Consider the following 19,102-nt stretch of genomic DNA (forward strand, 5'->3'; position numbering starts at 1 on the left):
AGAGGTTAACTTATCCTAACTGCCCGGAGAGGATAACTGATCTTAACTACCGGAGAGGTTAACTTATCCTAACTATCGGAGAGGATAACTGATCTTAACTACCGGAGAGGATAACTGATCTTAACTACCGGAGAGAATAACTGGTCCTAACTATCGGAGAGGATAACTGATCTTAACTGCCGGAGAGGATAACTGATCTTAACTGCCGGAGAGGATAACTGATCCTAACTACCGGAGAGGATAACTGATCTTAACTACCGGAGAGGATAACTGATCCTAACTGCCGGAGAGGTTAACTTATCCTAACTGCCCGGAGAGGATAACTGATCTTAACTACCGGAGAGGTTAACTTATCCTAACTATCGGAGAGGATAACTGATCTTAACTACCGGAGAGGATAACTGATCTTAACTACCGGAGAGGATAACTGGTCCTAACTATCGGAGAGGATAACTGATCTTAACTGCCGGAGAGGATAACTGATCTTAACTGCCGGAGAGGATAACTGATCCTAACTACCGGAGAGGATAACTGATCTTAACTACCGGAGAGGATAACTGATCCTAACTGCCGGAGAGGTTAACTTATCCTAACTGCCCGGAGAGGATAACTGATCTTAACTACCGGAGAGGTTAACTTATCCTAACTATCGGAGAGGATAACTGATCTTAACTGCCGGAGAGGATAACTGATCTTAACTGCCGGAGAGGATAACTGATCCTAACTACCGGAGAGGATAACGGATCTTAACTACCGGAGAGGATAACTGATCCTAACTATCGGAGAGGATAAATAATCTTAACTACCGGAGAGGATAACTGATCCTAACTATTGGAGAGGATAACTGATCTTAACCTGTTGGGGGTAGGGGGCAGTATTTACACGGCCGGATAAAAAACGTACCCGATTTAATCTGGTTATTACTACTGCCCAGAAACTAGAATATGCATATAATGATTGGCTTTGGATAGAAAACACCCTAAAGTTTCTAAAACTGTTTGAATGGTGTCTGTGAGTATAACAGAACTCATATGGCAGGCAAAAACCTGAGAAGATTCTGTACAGGAAGTGCCCTCTCTGACCATTCCTTGAGCTTCTTGACTCTGTTTATTGAAGACTGAGGATCTTTGCTGTAACGTGACACTTCCTACGGCTCCCATAGGCTCTCAGAAGGCGGGAAAAAGCTGAATGATGTAATTCCAGCCACTGGCTGAAACACATTAGCGCCTTTGGTAAGTGCTCTATCAGAGGACAATGGGCTGAGGCGCGTGCACGAGTCGACCCCATGCTTTATTTTCTTTCGTCTTTGAACCTAAACACGCTTTCCCGGTCGGAATATTATCGCTTTTTTACGAGAAAAATGGCATAAAAATTGATTTTAAACAGCGGTTGACATGCTTCGAAGTACGGTAATGGAATATTTAGACATTTTTTGTCACGAAATGCATCGTGCGCGTCACCCTTCTTTACCATTCGGGTAGTGTCTTGAACCCACAAACAAAACAGAGGATATTTAAACATAACTATGGATTATTTTGAACCAAACCAACATTTGTTATTGAAGTAGAAGTCCTGTGAGTGCATTCTGACGAAGCCAGCAAAGGTAATAACATTTTTCTTATAGTAAATCTGATTTTGGTGAGTGCTAAACTTGGTGGGTGTCTAAATAGCTAGCCCTGTGATGCCGGGCTATCTACTGAGAATATTGCAAAATGTGCTTTCACCGAAAAGCTATTTTAAAATCGGACATAGCGAGTGCATAGAGGAGTTCTGTATCTATAATTCTTAAAATAATTGTTATGTTTTTTGTGAACGTTTATCGTGAGTAATTTAGTAAATTCACCGTAAGTTTGCGGGGGGTATGCTAGTTCTGAACGTCACATGCTAATGTAAAAAGCTGGTTTTTGATATAAATATGAACTTGATTGAACAAAACATGCATGTATTGTATAACATAATGTCCTAGGGTTGTCATCTGATGAAGATCATCAAAGGTTAGTGCTGCATTTAGCTGTGGTTTGGGTTTATGTGACATTATATGCTAGCTTGAAAAATGGGTGTCTGATTATTTCTGGCTGGGTACTCTGCTGACATAATCTAATGTTTTGCTTTCGTTGTAAAGCCTTTTTGAAATCGGACAGTGTGGTTAGATTAACGAGAGTCTTGTCTTTAAAATGGTGTAAAATAGTCATATGTTTGAGAAATTGAAGTAATAGCATTTCTAAGGTATTTGAATAACGCGCCACGGGATTCAACTGGCTGTTGAGTAGGTGGGACGATTTCGTCCCGCCGACCCTAGAGAGGTTAACTCCCGGAGAGGATAACTGATCCTAACTATCGGAGAGGATAACTGATCTTAACTACCGGAGAGGATAACTGATCTTAACTACCGGAGAGGATAACTGATCCTAACTGCCGGAGAGGATAACTGACCTTCACTACCGGAGAGGATAACTGATCCTAACTGCCGGAGAGGATAACTGATCCTAACTACCAGAGAGGATAACTGATCCTAACTGCCGGAGAGGATAACTGATCTTAACTACCGGAGAGGATAACTGATCCTAACTGCCGGAGAGGATAACTGATCCTAACTACCGGAGAGGATAACTGATCCTAACTGCCGGAGAGGATAACTGATCCTAACTGCCGGAGAGGATAATCGCTTCACAGTCACAGTGTACGACAAACATCTGATGCCCATGCAAGCTTGTTTGCAATATGTTGGCTTGTCCTCTGTGCAATGCAACAAACTTCACAAATCTTGCTAAACTAATTACCCATCTAGCGATAATCCACATTGTTATGTTACAAGAACCCTTGCAGTCACATTTTTTAAATTACAAGGATGACATGCTTGCTTCAAGCACAATACAAAGCATCATTGAAAAGTGTAACTCTATTCTTGACGACTCTAATGACCTTCAGTGCAGTGAAGCTGAAATGGTTTGGGGATCACACAGACTGGACAATTCAATCGCAGCTCACATATATGGGACAATTAAACAATGTTTTGTTCGGCATGGATTATCAGCACTGTCCACTCAGAAGAAAAGGGACAAATATTATGAGGCCCATTTTCAATTTTTTTGAAACCCGAACCCGGAAGACGCTGGGCCAAATGTGCGTCGCCCTATGGGACTCCCAATCACGGTCAGTTGTGATACGGCCTGGAATCGAACCAGGGTCTGTAGTGACACCTCTAGCACTGAGATGCAGTGCCTTAGACCGCTGCGCCTCTCGGGAGCCCCATAAACCATTGTATTTAACAAGTAAAAAGAAAACTAGAAAGGCGAAGCCTCGATCCATCCCATTCTAAGCCAATGACCAGTCATTTGTCAACATTCTAACAGTTTAATAAATACTTTTCATATATGGTATCGCAAAACTAATCCTTTGGTTGAGTTTATGAAGGTCTTAGTTAACATTAGAATATATATTTTTTTAATCGAAGACTACGATAGAATTTTCATTTCTTTATGTTGCTGTAGGCCATGTGTAAAAATGGAAAACCACAAAGAATTCAAGTGTTAAATCCTTCACAAAGAAATCCATTATAATTTTGTTTTGGCAGGTCTTAAGAAAAATTATTGAACTAAGAAAATGTATTTCAAAAGAACAGAATAGCATATTTTAAGTTTTATTATGTTGCTAGTATGTGCTTATAGCCTAGGCTACACTGCCGCATGCTGAAGTGTGGAGTGCATAGCACAGCGGTTATTCTTGGAAAAAGTTATATTTTGAAGTAGAGCTCATCCACTCAATTTGTAGTGTTATTTTGCAAATATATGTGTTTTAGAAACTTTAGAATATGCTATTTCTGATAGGTAAATCAAAACGTCTGTCCTGCATGAACCTCTGAAAGATGATTTGGTAAGCTCCATTCCTTCTTTGTCAATTACACTGTTCGTCAGTCCCTTCATTCACAATTTGACAACTGATATATATATAATGTTGTCACCCATCAGACTATTGTCAATGTAGTCTTGTCTTCAGGCTACATTATTATTACATGTGTGAAATTAGTTTCGATATAATTTAGGGGTAGGCCTAGTTTCAATGGAGCATTATCAGATTGGCAGTCAACTGTCACGTGAAGGAAGGGCAGTAGTCCAGGGGGGTCGGTCAGGCTCAACTGGGGTGACGATGTCTCATAGGGATTTTCGTGAAGGTCTATGTTCATTGTGTGGAAACATGTGTGATAGCAGTGCAGCAATGTGCGCTTTCTCTGTGTTATCGCGCTCTCTTTTGTCCCTCCATCTCAGTCATTTTCTCATAGGAATTTTACCCATGACAAACAATGTCAGTATACAACAAGTTATCTTTAAAGATTAGATTCACAGCTATACATAAGACACATTTTCAGGGAATGTTCAGGTCAACAGAAGTTTGAACTTTGACCTCTATGGAACATTTCAGGATTATATGTATAAATTGCTTAACTGTTGGGGCTCGGGGGCAGTATTGAGAAATTTTGAAAAAAATATGTGCCCATTTTTAACTGCCTCCTACACCAACTCAGAAGCTAGGATATGCATATTATTAACACATTCGGATAGAAAACACTCTGAATTTTCTAAAACAGTTTGAATGGTGTCTGTAAGTATAACAAAACTCATATTGCAGGCAAAAACCTGTGAAAAATAGATCAAAAAAAAAAGTGAATTTTGTGACTGTACTATTTAGTGTCATTGTTTTATAGATACCATAGTGAGAAATCATTCATTTCGCAACACCTACGGCTTCCACTAGATGTCAACGATCTTTATAAAGTTGTTTGAAGCGTCTATGATAAACAGAGAGCAAATTAGAATGCAAGGAAGTTGACATGTCATCACTTCATTTTTTTGCGCCTGCGCATAAATCTGAGAAGCGTGAGTTTGTCATTATTGTTTATCTAGACATAGGATAGGTTGTGTGAAAATATTACTGATGTTTAACGTTAAAAATGGACCAAAAGATTAATGCTAAACAACGTTTGACATGTTTGAACGAACGTAAATAGATTATTTACTAGGTTTTTTTAGCTTTTCGGCGTGATTTTACAACCCCCCACCACGTTTTGTGGGAGCATAATGAATGCTAACTACTTGGTGTTATTTGGACATAAATTATGAACTTTGTCAAAAGAAACCACATTTGTTCCGGACCTGGGATTCCTGGCAGTGCCTTCTGATGGAGATAATCAAAGGTAAGGGGATATTTACAATGTGATTATCGATATTAGATGATGCTAACTGTATAGCATAGTTTATTGTTCTTAGCATAGCACCCCGTTTATTGCAAAATGTGATTTCCCAGTAAAGTTATTTTGAGATCTGGCCATTCGGTAGCAATTACGAGATGATAATATATTATTCTTTGAATGACAATATTATAATTGACCAATGTTTTCGAATAGTAATTTTGTTATGTTCACCGGAAGCATTTCAGAGAAGAAAAAAATCTGAATTTCACGCTACTGTAAAATGCTGTTTTTGGATATAAATATGAACTTGATGGAACAAAAAATGCATGTATTGTATAACATAATGTCCTAGGAGTGTCATCTGATGGAGATTGACAAAGGTTAGTGCATAATTCTAGCTGGTTTCTGCTTTTGGTGACGCCTGACCTTGAATTGAAAATGGATGTTTGTACTTTTGTGGCTATGTACTGTCCTAACATAATCTAACTCTATGCTTTTGCCGTGAAGCCGCTTTGAAAATCGAACAATGTGGTTAGATTAAGGAGATGTTTATCTTTTAAATTGTGTAAAATAGTTGATTGTTTGAGAAATTGAAATTATTAGATTTTTGATGTTTTGAATTTCCAGCCTTGTTAGCAATCCCGACTCGGGGTTCATTGCTAACCTGTAGCCCCAACAGGTTAAAAAGGAAATCCTAATACATTTTAAACTTTGTTTGACAAGTGATTTGGAAAGGTCTTGAAATGATATAATATAACCAACTTTGAAAGCATTAGCTATAGCTATGGCTTATAGCCATACAATTCCGTGTAGTTGGGCAGCTATGTTTTTGGATTGTAACTTTGGTGATAGAGGCACCAAATGTTACATACACAGCTAGAACAGGGTGTTAAAAAGATTTGTATATTTCAGGGCCATCACAGGATTCACACATTAAGCCCACAGAAGCCTTTTTTTCAATATGGCCGTGTCATATTTGTGTATGTTGGTGGCTGGGAAGTCAGGCGCAGGAGAAACCAAATTGGTTATTCTGGAGTATTTAATAAAAAATAAAAAAACTCCACAACCAAAGTACAAAATAACATGGGTAACATAATACCCGTCACACACCGATACAAAACACACTTAACATAACAAAAACAATCACCGACAAGGACATGAGGGGAAACAGATGGTTAAATACACAACGTGTAATTAATGGGATTGGAAACAGGTGTGTAGGAAAACAAGACAAGACCAATGGAAAATGAGAAACTGATCAATGATGGCTAGAAGGCCGGTGACGTCGACCGCCGAGCACCACCCGAGCAAGGAGGGGCATCGACTTTAGCAGAAGTCGTGACAGGCCGCCAAACAACCCAATTGGGTCTTATTGCATACATTTCGCATGACCATACCTGTATGAAATAGAATTGTAGAATATGCTCAATAATATCTAAAAATGTTCATAGTGATGTAGAATACACAACCAAATAAGCCAGGTGTGCCAGATATATAAAGACGTTAAATTATTCACAGAATTGTGGTACCCAGAAAGCTGAAATATTGCAACTATTGTCATAAGCGTCGTTGTAGGGAGCGGACCAAACTGCAGCAGGTATAGTGAACATCTTCTTTTTATTAGAAGGGAAAAACCAAAATACACTTACACAAAACAAACAACGAAAACAGTCCTGTAAGGTGCTCAGACTATACACGGAAACAAACACAAGAGAAAATTAACCCACTTAAATATGGCCTCCAATTAGAGGCAACGACAACCAGCTGCTTCTAATTGGAGGTCGTTCCAAAACTCCAACATAGAAATAGAAAACCCAGATAAACACATAGAAATAGAAAATATAGAACATACACCAAAAACCCCGAAACACACAAAACAAACACCCTCTGCCACGCCCTGACCACACTACAATAACAAACAACCCCTTTTACTGGTCAGGACGTGACAACTATTGATCTTAACATCTTCAGAAATCAGCTATTCGGACAGTTTTTTGCATCTTAGGCGTCTCGGGCACCGCTCCAGAATCTTCCATTAGTGTTCAATTAGGTTGAGATCTGGTGACTGATACGCACACACACAAACACACACCCTTTAGACCCCCTATGCTCCTTTGAGACCCCTCTTTCAAAGTCACTGAGATCTCTTCTTCTAGCCATGGTAGCCAAAATAATGGGCAACTGGGCATTTTTATACATGACCCTAAGCATTTGAGGTTAATTTCTTAATTAACTTTTGGCAGTTACCTTTATCTGGAAGCATTGAAGATAGGATCCCCCTGTATGTTAGCAACCAAGATTCTGCAAAAAAGCTTGAAGTGCTGCTATTTCTCTAGAATAACCTAAAACAATGTATTATATGCAGACATATCAGTGACAATTAAAATATCAATGACGTGTGAAACACAGAAACAAAAGACGGCCTTTACAACTCCAGTTAATCCCCTCTGATTATTTTCAGGTTCCTTGGAACTTGTTTGGCATGGTTTTGGAATGTTAATAAGGCCCTGAGTCAGTTCCTAGAAGGTTGAATGTCATCTGTTTGGTGGTTGAAGGAGGCCATCGAAACCTCATAAACCATGAAGAGAATAGAATACCGACTGACTGCATTCCACCTCATTCCACCCAAAGTGATAGTAAAAGAGGCCAAGACAATAACAATTGAGAGAGTTCTTGTTGTCGTGTTAGCTTTGGTACTAACTGCAATTTGTGCATGTTGTGTAGAGAAGCAGCAGTGGAAATGCCACTCTGTGTATTTATCAAGACTGGACAGGCTAGTTGCCATTGTCAAGATGATTGACACTAAACTATTTTAAAGCTGAGTCACACACCCACCTTCACTGAGTATCACTCATCATTCCTCTCCTCTCTCATTTCTTCTTTCGCCATTCTCTAAACTCTTGCCTTTTTTCAAGTTTTCCTTGTATAATTGCACCTTGTTCGCCGCTCTGCTAACAACATCACCATTTGCTCTCTACTATCTTCCTTTTTTAAATGAATTATCAGAGGAGACCACAACAAACTTAATTTACAAAAGTATATGAATATTTTTGAACAAGCTGCTTTGTTCATTCTTCATGCAATAGTTTGGCTTGCATGATGCATCAGAAGCTGGAGAGGTGAGGAAGGGATCAGGGAGAGGAAGGACAGAGCCTGCATGTGGTGAAAAGCCCTGAGGGTGTAGTCAGTAGTCAGTGTCAATGATGTCATGGGTTTGTCTCTTGGTGCTATAATATGAAGTTGCCTCAGGAAGAGACTGAACCAATGGCATTTTTCCATTGCTATCTCCAAACTTTATCAAGTGCACCCCCTGCAAGGAGGTGAGAGCGGTGTATCTGGTGGAGAGGTGGGTAGAGGTAAAGGTGGAGGAGGAGGAGAGAGAGGGATCAATAGAGAGCGAGAGAGAGAGAGAGAGAGAGAGGGGGGTAGAGAGAGAGGGGGGGAGTGAGGGAGAGACAGAAGGAGAGGGAGAGAGACGAGTGAGTGAGTGAGTGAGTGAGTGAGTGAGTGAGTGAGTGAGTGAGTGAGTGAGTGAGTGAGTGAGTGAGTGAGTGAGTGAGTGAGTGAGTGAGTGAGTGAGTGAGTGAGTGAGTGAGTGAGTGAGTGAGTGAGTGAGTGAGTGAGTGAGCGAGCGAGCGAGCAAGTGGGTAGCAGAGAGCTCAAACTGTGTAGGTGGTTATAAACTAACAATAAACAAGGTGTTCACTGAATATCTCTGTGTTGCAGTACTTGATACCACATAAACAATTCACATGCAAAGGAGTGTTCAAACAGGTGCTGGATCAGCTATTAGTCTTCGACACCTGTCCATGTTGCTTCATTTTCTTTTCTTAATCATTAGAGATTGATAGTGAGTCTGACAAGTGCATTGACCAATAGCCTCTGTTTTTGTGTGGAAGAGCTCTCTCTAGAGACATAGATGGTGTACAGCAGTGCCGTCAAAAACTCGACTTTTAAACTGATATTTCCACACCATAAGGTCGAAATAATACTCTGAAATTGTGAAAATTATGGTAATGTCCTTTTTGTGAAAGAGGAAGCAATTGTTATTTTCATGAAATAAACAGTGATTTATTAGGCATACAGTGATGATTTAAAATACAATCAAAAAGTTTGCATGGTGGCTTTAATGTCTTACAGGTACTGGAACATTGACGCCCTGTTTTTCAACTACTTGGAACTAACTACCTTTTAATCTGTGGTTTTGATTTGCTCTGTTGCAGATGCTGGTGAAAGGTGAATGCATCGTACCAGTGTGTATGGAAAGATAGAAGCAGAATGTGAGGGTAACACAGATGTGAGCATTTATCTGTGTGCCTAACCAGAAGAAGAACACACTACAAAATGGTTTGCACCAAAATGTATGTTGCAATGGTTTTAATTGATCTACAAGCTACTTTATGAAAGCAGTGAATTTAAAGATATTTTTAATACATGACAAGAAAATCAGATGCTCGTCCGTCAGATACTAACTGCACATACTGCTTAGCAGAAGGTATGTTATCTATAGCTCACATACTGCAGTAGCAGCAACAGCCCACTCTATCTCAGTGGGCCAAAACCATTCGATTTCTATGGCCTGACTCCAACAACTGGTCCCAGCCCACTGCCCATCAGTTCCTCTCTTATCTCGATTCTCTCGTCTTCCTCTGTAACAGGGATTTTCAGTTCTGTTCTTTTGGTTCATACATGCCCCTTGGCCCAGGCAAGCTCTTTTTGCTGTGTTGTGTTGCCCAAATTTGCCTACCGCCAACCGCACTGTCAGTGACTGAAACTGTGTGAGCTGATGACCTTCAGTTTCAGAGGCCCTGGAGACAAACATGCGCCTTGTCAGGGTGTTGTGTTGACAAACAATACCTACTAGCTACTTGCATCTGTGCACAGTGTCCAGATGCATGCTCATTACACTGTCATTACATTATCATGGTGACCTGGCAGGATATATATTCATATTAGAATAATAATATAATAATATACCATCCTAATAGTAATATATCAATAAAGCAATTGCTAAATGAAAGGGCAATTCCACCCGAAAAAAAAAATATGAAGTTTAAAAGTTCTACACGATGACGTCGTCATAAGTTACATTTTAAAAACAGTGATTTTCAAGCACTATGAAATTCGCGGTGATGTGGGGACCAAGAAAATACCCTCTCTCCGGCTAGAAACTCGTTGCAGGTTTTGAAAATCACCGTTTTTCTTCATTTTAAGCCTACCCTGTCATGTCAAAGAGAAGCATTTTTTAGGACCTTGTCATCTTTTTAACCATATATCATAGAAACTTGCTGTCACGTCCTGGCCAGTATAAGGGTTAATTGTCATTTTAGTTTGGTCAGGACGTGGCAGAGGGTATTTGTTTTATGTGGTTCAGGGTGGTGTGTTAGTCAGGAGGGCGTTTGATTTATTATTTCCGCGTTTTGAGTTATGGTCTATGTTGATGTATTTCTATGTGTAGTCTGGTTGATCTGTTTCTATGTTGAGTTAATTGGGGTGGACTTCCAATTGAAGGCAGCTGTGTGGTGTTGCCTTTGATTGGAAGTCCTATATTAGTTGGGTGTGTTTGTCTGTGTATTGGTGGGAGATTGTTCCGTGTTTAGTGTGTATAAACATAACAGAACTGTCAGTGTATCGTGCGTTCGTTTTTGTTATTTTGTATGTTCGTTTTGGAATTTATTAAAAGTTCAAAATGAACCATCTCAACTCTGCTGCATATTGGTCCTCATTTTCCGATGATGATTTCGCCATATCGTCCTCCGATGAAGAAATCCCTGACACTTGCTGTTTTCATATACAGTATGTAGACACTGGTATGGTGCTGGAGATAATGAACATGAGGTTGAAAAGTGGTGGAATTGCCCTTTAATGTATGACCATTAATCAATTAAGGAGGCCCTTAGTTTACCCTTACCTCTATGCAATATTGTTTCCTGACAGACACTCTCATGGCCAGCGAGGCAGGGGGCACACAACACATCCCCCAAAGCACAAACAACCCTGGGTCGCTTGTCTTTTCAGTTCGCTGCAGCTAGCAATTGGAACGAGCTGCAACAAACACTCAAACTGGACAGTTTTATCTCAATCTCTTCATTCAAAGACTCAATCATGGACACTCTTACTGACAGTTGTGGCCGCTTTGCATGATGTATTGTTGTCTCTACCTTCTTGCCCTTTGTGCTGTTGTCCGTGTCCAATAATGTTTGTACCATGTTGTGCTGCTACCATGTTGTTATGTTATGTTGCTACCATACTGTGTTGTCATGTGTTGCTGACATGCTATGTTGTTGTCTTAGGTCTCTCTTTATGTAGTGTTGTCTCTCTTGTCGTGATGTGTGTTTATTTGTATTTTTAATCCCAGCCCCCTTCCCCGCAGGAGGACTTTTGCATTTTGGTAGGCCGTCATTGTAAATAAGAAGTTGTTCTTAAGTTCTTAACTGACTTGCCTAGTTAAATAACGGTTAAATAAAATAAATAAATAAAACATATCTGATAGAGTCCAGCAGGGGAAGACAGGGGCAAACCCCCCCCCCACCACACTGGTTGTCTTACACAGGCAGACACTACAGGGCACAGCAACTGGGAGACAGACATTCACATATGTATGTATGTACGCACGCACATACACACAAACACACACGTTCTTGTTTTGGTTTACGACCAGTAGTTTTCCATCAGTTAAAGAAATGACACAGGACAAATTCCATTGGTGAATCTTTCACTTGAGTTGACCCAGCCTAAATACACTATATGTCAATGTCTCAGAGTCTATCGCTGACCAGTGGAGAATGAGTCATACAGTTACAGATGTCTTTAAAATGAGTTCAATTCATTGGAATATGACTGTATGTGTTGCTTACTGTCTTGAAGCTTGTTGCCAAGTCAGACTCACAGACAGGGGTGTTGATGGCTAGTTCCTGATGTGAAGACTGGGTTCCCGTACAGGAGTCTCCTGATCAGTGTTCACCCGTATCTCAGTACTCTCAGATTACAGTCCGTGCTATCATGTTTTACCTCTCTGTTCCTCATCCTTACCAGGGGTTTATAGTGTAAACAGACAGAAACCACATGGAGTAAACAGCAGTGGACTCACGTTCCCACGGAAGCTTACAAGGATGTGCTGACCTGACTGTAGTTTGTATAGCATTTCCTTTCAATTGCTGATATTTTATGCCAAAGACTTTGACATAAAGTAGGACGTTGGCTTAAAGTAAAACTAAAAACCAGATTGAGGTTGAGATCTCCATGATCAATAAAACAACTGAACATCCATTACAGTACTGCGCCATCACTTTAAAACTGTGATTTCACGTTGTTGGTTGATGCTATAACTGATGCCAAAGCCCAGCAGTGTGTGTGTGTGATCTGTCATTGAGATTTCCTCATGACTCTTAAGTCAGCGTTAGATGATAGAGATAGAGTGCAGGTTATTTTGCAGCAAAGGCATTTCATCAACTTCTGCCTCTCCGCGTCAGTTTTGGGAAAGAGTGGTTGACGTCAGATTTCTCTCCCAGCGGGAAGAACTGAAGAGAGAGAGAATGAGATCCACTGTGCCATTCAATTACACATGCGTATGTCTTTAAACACATGACAGATTCATCATAGTTATGCTATGTTTGGATGTTGACGATGACCTTTCCCAGGCCTGTAGGACACTTTGTACAGAAATAAGTTGGAGTTGGAGTTCCAGTTCAAGTTTAAGTTTAACTGGGCAGTGGTGTTACCTTACAGCAACTGCTTTATAGTCAACAAATACAATGAATATGGCTTCATTGGCATTTATAATTTACAGCACTTACTAAATAGGCATGCTCACCTTTGCACCGACACTTACGGACCATGTCCCTCACAGACCATTTGGCAGAAGAGACTATACACAGAACGGAGACGAGTTAACTTAATCATTGTTCCCATTTTGTCATAAATGTTGAAATGCTGCAACAATGCGTTACTGATCAACCCCTGAGAACGCAACAGTCCATTCAAAAGGTGTGAAGTACATTCACTGTTTAACATCGGTTAGTCATTGACCTTGTGATGTTCAGGTGTCATAAATCTACAGAACTGACAACATGCAGGTGTGAATGACTTACCTATGTAATGCAGAAAGTGTATTGTAAACTCACATATAATATACTGCATACTGTCTTGTACCTGTGCTGTCGCATCAAATGGAGACCATGACGACCAGAAGGAGAGACACAGATGATCTTGGACATGATGATGGCAGCCGTGGACACTGGACAAAGTGAGTCTTTACTCTTGGTCTCAGTAGTGTTTCAGTGAAATAGTACATTTCATCCTAAGACCTCCTTTATATAATATTTGGCAATAATCACCAACCCTTTGCCTCTCTGTCAACTCTCCATGGGTCTTATTTGTGTTCTTGCCAGGCAGAGAAAGAGATAGGTCTGCACAGGCTGTCGGGGCTTTTTGTTTTCGTCTGCCACAGGCCTGCCTTCCCAACTGATATGTGAAGATGAAGGGGCAAGAAAAGGCAGGAAAACAGGATGTGAAACACAAAAACCCATGAAGACCCATCTATGGCCAGCCTCAATGCTACAAGAGCTGTTGTGGTGGTGGTGGTTGAGACTGATTGGGGCTGTGTTTATATTAATCTGGTAAATATTCAATCCACTAGGAATCTGTAACTAGGGCTACAATATGCAAGGTGGGTGATCATTGCCCAACCATTAGTTGTTGCATTTTTACCAATGGTTTTCCAATCTGTAACTATTCAAAGAAAAGCCTCCAGATGGAAAATTAACATTTCTTTCTCTGATTATATCTGTTTACCTGGAATTTATCAGTCATTGTGTGTGCTCTCTGCAATCATATCACATTATTCATGATTTATAAACTATTTTTAAAATAAAATGTTAACATTTACGACATAGTCCTACAGACCCTTCACAAACCCTTTACAGAAGGTAAAGGGCTACCATTAAATTCTGCAAAAAAATACACAAAAAGAACTGAAGTTGGCACAAGATGGAGGGAAAGTTGGAACATAACTAACAAAATTACAGTTAACAAAAATGTACTGTATAAACTAATGTATAGAATTTATTATACAAGAGACAAAATTCACAAATTCTACAGCACAACGCCAGAGTCATGTCTTAAGTTTAAACTAATAATGACTCAACAATCCATGCTATCTGGTAAAGCTAGAAAGTCTGGAGGTTGTGGGCGGAGATAGAAAGTTGGTTGTCAGAAGTATTTCAATGTAAACTTACTTTTAATCCATCTGTCTACATATTTCAAGCATGGCATATGGGGGTGTAGTGAGATACTCAATGGGCTGGCGATTCTCTTTTCATCACTTATCTTGAAAAAATGTATACTAAAAACTTGGAAATCAATCTGTCATCATTAACACAGTGGAAAAATCTATGATTTACAGTGCCTTGCAAAAGTATTCATCCCCTTGGCGTTTTTTCTATTTTGATGCATTACAACCTGTAATTTAAATCGATTTTTATTTGGATTTCATGTAATGGACATACACAAAATAGTCCAAATTGGTGAAGTGAAATGAAAAAAAAATACTTGTTTCAAAAAATAAAAATAAAAAACTAACTGAAAAGTGGTGCGTGCATATGTATTCACCCCCTTTGCTATGAAGCCCCTAAATAAGATCTAGTGCAACCAATTACCTTCAGAAGTCACATAATTAGTTAAATAAAGTCCATCTGTGTGCAATCTAAGTGCCACATGATCTGTCATATGATCTCAGTATATACACTGCTCAAAAAAATAAAGGGAACACTTAAACAATACAATGTAACTCCAAGTCAATCACACTTCTGTGAAATCAAACTGTCCACTTAGGAAGCAACACTGATTGACAATACATTTCACATGCTGTTGTGCAAATGGAATAGACAACGGGTGGAAATTATAGGCAATTAGCAAGACACCCCCAATAAAGGAGTGGTTCTGCAGGTGGGGACCACAGACCACTTCTCAGTTCCTATGCTTCCTGGCTGATGTTTTGGTCACTTTTGAATGCTGGCGGTGCTTTCACTCTAGTGGTAGCATGAGACGGAGTCTACAACCCACACAAGTGGCTCAGGTAGTGCAGCTCATCCAGGATGGCACATCAATGCGAGCTGTGGCAAGAAGGTTTGCTGTGTCTGTCAGCGTAGTGTCCAGAGCATGGAGGCGCTACCAGGAGACAGGCCAGTACATCAGGAGACGTGGAGGAGGCCGTAGGAGGGCAACAACCCAGCAGCAGGACCGCTACCTCCGCCTTTGTGCAAGGAGGAGCAGGAGAAGCACTGCCAGAGCACTGCAAAATGACCTCCAGCAGGCCACAAATGTGCATGTGTCTGCTCAAACGGTCAGAAACAGACTCCATGAGGGTGGTATGAGAGCCCGACGTCCACAGGTGGGGGTTGTGCTTACAGCCCAACACCGTGCAGGACGTTTGGCATTTGCCAGAGAACACCAAGATTGGCAAATTCGCCACTGGCGCCCTGTGCTCTTCTCAGATGAAAGCAGGTTCACACTGAGCATGTGACAGACGTGACAGAGTCTGGAGACGCCATGGAGAACGTTCTGCTGCCTGCAACATCCTCCAGCATGACCGGTTTGGTGGTGGGTCAGTCATGGTGTGGGGTGGCATTTCTTTGGGGGGCCGCACAGCCTTCCATGTGCTCGCCAGAGGTAGCCTGACTGCCATTAGGTACCGAGATTAGATCCTCAGACCCCTTGTGAGACCATATGCTGGTGCGGTTGGCACTGGGTTCCTCCTAATGCAAGACAATGCTAGACCTCATGTGGCTGGAGTGTGTCAGCAGTTCCTGCAAGAGGAAGGCATTGATGCTATGGACTGCCCCGCCCATTCCCCAGACCTGAATCCAATTGAGCACATCTGGGACATCATGTCTCGCTCCATCCACCAACGCCACATTGCACCACAGACTGTCCAGGAGTTGGCGGATGCTGTAGTCCAGGTCTGGGAGGAGATCCCTCAGGAGACCATCCGCCACCTCATCAGGAGCATTCCCAGGCGTTGTAGGGAAGTCATACAGGCACGTGGAGGCCACACACACTACTGAGCCTCATTTTGACTTGTTTTAAGGACATTACATCAAAGTTGGATCAGCCTGTAGTGTGGTTTTCCACTTTAATTTTGAGTGTGACTCTAAATCCAGACCTCCATGGGTTGATAAATTGGAATTCCATTGATTATTTTTGTGTGATTTTGTTGTCAGCACATTCAACTATGTAAAGAAAAAAGTATTTAATAAGATTATTTCTTTCATTCAGATCTAGGATGTGTTGTTTAAGTGTTCCCTTTATTTTTTTGAGCAGTATATATACCTGTTCTGAAAGGCCCCAGAGTCTGCAACACCACTAAGCAAGCAGCACCATGAAGACCAAGGAGCTCTCCAAACAGGTCAGGGACAAAGTTGTGGAGAAGTACAGATCAGGGTTCGGTTATAAAAAAATATCTGAAACTTTGAACATCCCACAGAGCTCCATTAAATCCATTATTAAAAAATGGAAAGAATATGGCACCACAACAAACCTGCCAAGAGAGGGCGGCCCACCAAAACTCACAGACCAGGCAAGGAGGGCATTAATCAGAGAGGCAACAAAGAGACCAAAGATAACCTTGAAGGAGCTGCAAAGCTCCACAGCAGAGATCGGAGTATCTGTCCATAGGACCACCTTAAGCCATACACTCCACAGAGCTGGGCTTTACAGAAGAGTGGCCAGAAAAATCCATTGCTTAAAAAAAAAAATGGTGTTCGCCAAAAGGCATGTGGGATACTCCCCAAACATATGGAAGAAGGTACTCTGGTCAGATGAGACTACAATTTAGTTTTTTGGCCATCAAGGAAAACGCTATGTCTGGCGCAAACCCAACATCTCCCATCACCCCGAGAACACCATCCCCACAGTGAAGCATGGTGGTGGCAGCATCATGCTGTGTGGATGTTTTTCATTAGCAGGGACTGGGAAACTGGTCAGAATTTAAGGAATGATGGATGGCACTAAATACAGGGAAATTCTTGAGGGAAACCTTTTTCAGTCTTCCAGAGGTTTGAGACTGGGACGGAGGTTCACCTTCCAGCAGGACCCTAAGCATACTGCTAAAGCAACATTCGAGTGGTTTAACGGGAAACATTTAAATGTCTTGGAATGGCCTAGTCAAAGCTCAGACCTCAATCCAATTGAGAATCTGTGGTATGACTTAAAGATTGCTGTACACCAGCGGAGCTGGAGGAGCTAGAGCTGGAGCAGTCTTGCCTTGAAGAATGGGCAAAAATCCCAGTGGCTAGATGTGCCAAGCTTATAGAGACATACCCCATGAAACTTGCAGCTGTAATTGCTGCAAAAGGTGGCTATACAAAGTATTGACTTTGGGGGGTGAATAGTTATGCATGCTCAAGATTTCAGTTTTTTTGTTTTATTCCTTGTTTGTTTCACAGTAAAAAAATATTTTACATCTTCAAAGTGATAGGCATGTTGTGTAAATCAAATGATACAAACCCCCCAAAAATCTATTTTAATTCCAGGTTGTAAGGCAACAAAATAGGAAAAATGCCAAGGGGGGGTGAATACTTTTGCAAGCCACTGTAATATTGAAATATTGAAATAGCATGGGTGACCGAGAAAAACTAATTGGTACAATTTAAGACTAAGTGGCAAACAACAACACAGGCACTAGGGATAGGGGTGTGAGCGTGCGGGGGTAGATGACATGTAGTCATTGTTTGTGTGTGTCTCTGTACGTTTTTGTTCGTGTAAATGTGTATCTGGAGTAGGTGGAAAAAAATGAACAAAAAAATTGGGAAAAATATATTATATACAGTACCAGTCACACTAACTCATTCCAGGGTTTTTCTTAATTTTGACTATTTTCTATATTGTAGAATAATAGCTAAGAAATCCAAACTATGAAATAGCACATATTTATTTAACTAGGCAAATCAGTTAAGAACAACTTCTTATTTACAATGTCGGCCTACCGGGGAACAGTGGGTTAACTGGCAAAAGGCCTCCTGCGGGGATGGGGGCTGGGATTCAAAATATTAAAAAGAATATATATATATACTGTATAGGACAAAACACACGTGACAAGAGAGACAACACAACACTACATAAAGAGAGACCTAAGACAACAACATAGCAACAGATGACAACACAGCATGGTAGCAGCACAACATGGTAGCAGAATAAAACATGGTACAAAGATTATTGGGCACAGACAACAGCACAAAGGGCAAGAAAGTAGAGACAACAATACATCACACAAAGCAGCCATAACTGTGAGGAAGAGTGTCCATGATTGAGTCTTCGAATGAAGAGATTGAGATAAAACTGTCCAGTTTGAGTGTTTGTTGCAGCTCGTTCCAGTCGCTAGCTGCAGCGAACTGAAAAGACGAGCAACCCAGGGATGTGTGTGCTTTGTTTTTTTTTTTATAGAATGTGACTGGCAAAACGGGTGTTGTATGTGGAGGATGGGCTGCAGTAGATATCTCAGATAGGAGGGAGTGAGGGTTTTATAAATAAGCATCAACCAGTGGGTCTTGCGATGGGTATACAGAGTTGACCAGTTTACAGAGGAGTATAGAGTGCAGTGATGTGTCCTATAAGGAGCATTGGTGGCACCCTTACCTGCCGATCTATAAATTACGTCTCCGTAATCTAGCAGGGGTAGGATGGTCATCTGAACCAGGTTTAGTTTGGTAGCTGGGGTGAATAAGGAGCGATTACGATAGAAGAAACCAAGTCTAGATTTAACTTTAGCCTACAGCATTGATATGTGCTGAGAGAAGGACGGTGTACCGTCTAGCCATACTCCCATGTACTTGTATGAGGTGACTACCTCTAGCTTTGAACCCTCAGAGGTAGTAATCACACCTGTAGGGAGAAGGGAATTCTTCTTACCAAACCACA

The 19,102-nt window shown here is 40.9% G+C and overlaps 1 long non-coding RNA gene across 1 annotated transcript; it reads left to right on the forward strand.

The window, feature by feature from the left end:
* The first annotated feature begins 11,714 nt into the window (after nucleotides 1-11,714).
* Nucleotides 11,715-14,074, forward strand: LOC123743756 (uncharacterized). Its single transcript, XR_006770585.1, has 2 exons — nucleotides 11,715-13,433; nucleotides 13,579-14,074. It is a non-coding gene; the product is annotated as an uncharacterized lncRNA (long non-coding RNA).
* The last annotated feature ends 5,028 nt before the right edge of the window (nucleotides 14,075-19,102 follow it).

This window comes from Salmo salar, chromosome ssa07 (assembly GCF_905237065.1).
Source record: "Salmo salar chromosome ssa07, Ssal_v3.1, whole genome shotgun sequence".
NCBI classification, from domain to species: Eukaryota; Metazoa; Chordata; class Actinopteri; order Salmoniformes; family Salmonidae; genus Salmo; species Salmo salar.